This window comes from Tiliqua scincoides, chromosome 4 (genome assembly GCF_035046505.1).
Source record: "Tiliqua scincoides isolate rTilSci1 chromosome 4, rTilSci1.hap2, whole genome shotgun sequence".
Lineage (NCBI taxonomy): Eukaryota > Metazoa > Chordata > Lepidosauria > Squamata > Scincidae > Tiliqua > Tiliqua scincoides.
In genome coordinates, this window is record NC_089824.1 from 198,090,479 (window position 1) to 198,094,956 (window position 4,478).

At 45.0% G+C, this 4,478-nt stretch overlaps 1 pseudogene; it reads right to left on the bottom strand.

Moving 5' to 3' along the window:
• Positions 1–2,633: 2,633 nt before the first annotated feature.
• Positions 2,634–2,753, bottom strand: LOC136649968 (5S ribosomal RNA; annotated as a pseudogene).
• Positions 2,754–4,478: the final 1,725 nt, after the last annotated feature.

A 4,478-nucleotide genomic window follows, 5' to 3' on the forward strand; every position in this document is an offset into this window, starting at 1 on the left:
CACTCTCCTCTTTGCTGCCTGGTGCTTGCCTGGAGCACCTCACAGTGTTCAGCCAGTCTCCAACTGGCACTCATGCTGGGCCCGCTCTGGCACCGGACCGGCGCTAAGTGTCACAGCCATGCCTTACTGCATGTCTGTGATAGTGCATGCTGGTAGTGGGCTGGTGCAAGCCCATCAGGATTGGGCTCTTAGTTCAGTATTGTCTGTTGATTGAAAGCTGCTCTCTAAGCAGGGGGCTTTGCGAGCAGTGCTCCCTATTATCTTTTCAACTGCTGGTGAGGCTTGCGGTTGAACCTTCTTGTGTTAGGGCTCTTCTTTATTCATTCTGAGAATACAGAAGCATTTGAAGGAACAATGGAAATGAGGAAACGATGGGGCAGGGAAGAAGGTAGATTGCATCTGGGAAGGGGATGAGTTTGGCATCAGAGGTGCCCGCTGAATCCTGACCCCCTTTCTCAAATCTGAGCCACCATTACTGGTCTACACAGACATGCAGATGCCGCACTGCTGTCGCTGCACGGGGAGTTTGGTGGGATTGGGCTGACTATGTGTGATCCCTCCAGTTTCCATTGCAGTTCTAATCCTGGGAGTTCCAACTGCAGCTCCGCTTGGCTTTCTGGTCCACTGCCAATCGGAATTTGGAATTAGGCATGTCACTATTTTGCTCACATCTATGTTTACCTAAAAATCATCACAGGGAATTGTACTACACTATTTGCATACCCTTTGATGCTTTTATGAACCAGTGTCATAACTGTGGAACCCTTGATTACCTTGGTTCTTTACCATTAATTGCCTTCACGCCTGTGGTTGGCCTCCTGGAAACATCTGGCTAGACACTGTGGATACTATGTCTAGAAAGACCTCTGGTTTGAGCCTGCAGGGCCCTCGAGATCCCAAGGGGTGGCATGGAATGGTTGCCTGACAGAATTGTCCTTGGTGTTTCATTAAGCATAGTGTCTCATCTACTGTCTCCTTCAGCGTGAATGTGCAAGGCTTCTTAGCAGTATTTCAGAGAAGATTTGAGAAGTTTTATCAGCAGGCTTAGGATAAACAACTGTCTTTCTCACCCTTTCATAAGTCCTACACTTTCTGTGTGGTTCCATAGCCACCGCTCAAACACTGAGAATGCAGTTCATGGCTATCCAGAAAGTATTTGGAATCTTTCACAAGTGAATTCTAAGTTGAATTCCATGTGGATTTTAGTTCAAGCTCACTGCAAAAATCCCACCAAACTGTATGAGAAAATCAGAGCCAAAACATCAATTAGGTCAACTGAGGCAGTTTTCTCAGATGGTAGACTTGCAGGTCCACTTTCATTTGCCCTCCTCTTCACTCCTCCTCCTACCTTTGAAAGGGAGGAGGGGAATGGAGAGTGGTGAATTACACTTTAGCCCAGGGTGGGCAAACTTTCAACTTTAGGGATCCTGGACCTTTAATTGTATAGAAGAGGGAATTTCATTAGGTGCAGCTTGTCATCTCACATAAATTTTTTCTCCTGCACAATTGTTAAAGGTCCAGGATCCCTAAAGTTAAAAGTTTGCCCACCCCTGCTCTAGCCCACCACTTTCCTCTCCTCCCACTTCCTCTTCTGCTCCTTTCTCCTCTGCTGCCCCAAATCTAAGGAGTGGAAGGAAGAGTAGTATTTGGAGTGGTATTTGGTGTGCCACCTCTGGAGGTTTTGGGCCAGCCCTAGAGAAAATGACCATGAATAATAACCTTGTACCATGTAAATTAACCTTGTATTACTAAAACTGAACATCATGTGTCATGAGAAATTATCTCTTCAATATTAATATCATTAAGGACCTCCTCCTCCCATATGTATCTCTCCGTATGTGTAGATCCACATCAGAAGTCTTCTTTGTGTCCTCCACACCATCTGAAGTTCAACAAACACGTCTAAGAGGCAGAGATGGTTGCAGTTTTTGGTTGCAGCACCTATGTTATGGAATGCTGTCTATAAGGAGGCCTATCTGGCTCCTTCATTGATCTGCATTTGTCCTCTGGTGAAAACCTGACTTCTTAGGAAGTTCTTTGAAGATCTGTGGGCCTTGCTGATATTTTGTTCTTCTATTCTGATTCTGGGTCCCTTTGGGGAGAAGGGCGGGATAAAAATAAAGTTTATTATTATTATTATTATTATTATTATTATTATTATTATTATTATTATTATTATTATTATTATTATTATTTTGGCCATCATACCAGATCACATTTGAATTACGGTTGGCACTGTAAAGTAAATAAATAAATAAATTTAATGTGAATTTTAGGGATCCTCCCAAGCTGAAACGTTTCGAGGGAAACCTAATGAGTTTCTGTAACATCATGGTAATTTATCAGGAGGATTCTGTGCATCCCTAGATAGGCACTGGAACTTCACCAAAGTGATATCTGAAATGAATTTCAGAGTTCTTCCCAAAATGAAAACCTGATGGTTTTCAAGTCATGTCAAAAGAGTTTATATTTATTTCCTTGTTATACTTCTATCCCATCTTCTTTTTCTGGAACTCAAACAGTTCTCTTTATTTGGCTCCCTTGCTGCCTCTCTTGGCCTCCCATGCTGTGGTCTCTCCTACCATCTCAGAGCTGATGGTTGGCAACCTTCAGTCTTGAAAGACTATGCTATAAGCCTACAGCACCCGGTATTCCCAGGCGGTCTCCCATCCAAGTACTAACCAGGCCTGACCCTGCTTAGCTTCCAAGATCAGACAAGATCAGGCATGTGCAGGATAACAGTTGCTGTCAACTGTTCATCATCCTCAGAGCTGATGTCCACTCCCATTAGCTTGCCTTCTGCACAGACTTTCAGGTTGTCCCCCATTTGCCCCCTTGGCTTGGATCCTCTTCTAAACTATCCTTTCATTCTGGCAACCATTATCCTGATGTTTCATTCCAGTGCACTTCTTTCCTTGAGAGCCCTACCTCCAAGGCACTAGCCTTTAATACCCTATTTATAGACTTATACCAGTAGTACATACTAGACCCCTAGTAGTGGCAGAAAATTAAACATGAGAGGTAGAATAGGCAGGATCTGAAGAATAAGGATGAGTCGGTCAGCTTTCTGGAGGTCTAACAAGGCCAGCAACATCCAACAGGGCCTTCCTCCGTTTTGGCTCAGATCCTTACCCAGACATTGCTCATGTGTCTCTCCACAGCACAGAGGCCTAAAAATAGGATTTTTATATTAATGAAAACTGATATTGAGGATTGTATGCACAGCGGGGGCAAAATAAACATTTGGTATGGGCCTATAGACAACCCACAGGAATGCCTTTCATTTACTTAGCTGTAGAGTTCAGGTACCCGCTTGCAGCTGAGTCAACCAGAAAACACCACTGAGTGGAATTCAAACCAGTATCTTCAAAGGAGGCATACAAGTGCCTTAAGCATGCAGTCACCAAGCTCCCCAGCTAAATTTTTTCCCTTCAAAAATGGTACGAAAACCAATCCAAACAGGGCCCACTTTTAATTCATGAAGTTAAACATTCCATTGAACACATGAAAACTTGGGGCTACAAATTAAGGTAATGTTGGTCTCTAGAAACTCCTCCTTACCCATATTGTTGGCAACCTTCAGTCTCGGAAGACTATGGTATCACGCTCTGAATGGTGGTTCTGGCACAGCTTCTAGTGTCGGGAGTGACAATCCCTTCCACACTGGGAGCAAGTGCAGTCTGTCCCTGGTCTGTCTCCCTGGCTATGGGCCTTCCTTCTTTGGCTCTCTGCCTCAGTCTGTTGGCAAAGTGTCTCTTCAAACTGGGAAATGCCATGCTGCACAGCCTGCCTCCAAGCAGAACGCTCAGTGGCCAAGGTTTCCCATCTGTTGAGGTTCATTCCTAAGGCTTTCAGATCCCTCTTGCAGATATCCTTGTAGCGCAGCTGTGGTCTACCTGTAGGGCACTTTCCCTGCACAAGTTCTCCATAGAGGAGATCCTTTGGGATCCGACCATCGCCCATTCTCACGACATGACCAAGCCAATGCAGGCATCTCTGTTTCAGCACTGTATACACGCTAGGGATTCCAGCTCGTTCCAGGAGTGTGTTGTTTGGAACTTTGTCCTGCCAGGTGATACTGAGGATGCGTCGGAGGCAGCGCATGTGGAAAGCATTCAGTTTCTCCTGTTGTGAGCAAAGAGTCCATGACTCGCTGCAGTACAGAACTGTACTCAAGACACAAGCTCTGTAGACCTGGATCTTGGTATGTTCTGTCAGCTTCTTGTTGGACCAGACTCTCTTTGTGAGTCTGGAAAACGTGGTAGCTGCTTTACCAATGCGTTTGTTTAGCTTGGTATCCAGAGAAAGAATGTCGGAGATCGTTGAGCAAAGGTACACAAAGTCATGGACAACCTCCAGCTCATGCGCAGAGATTGCAATGCAGGGAGGTGAGTCCACATCCTGAACCATGACCTGTGTTTTCTTCAGGCTGATTGTCAGTCCAAAGTCTTGGCAGGCCTTGCTAAAACAGTTCATGA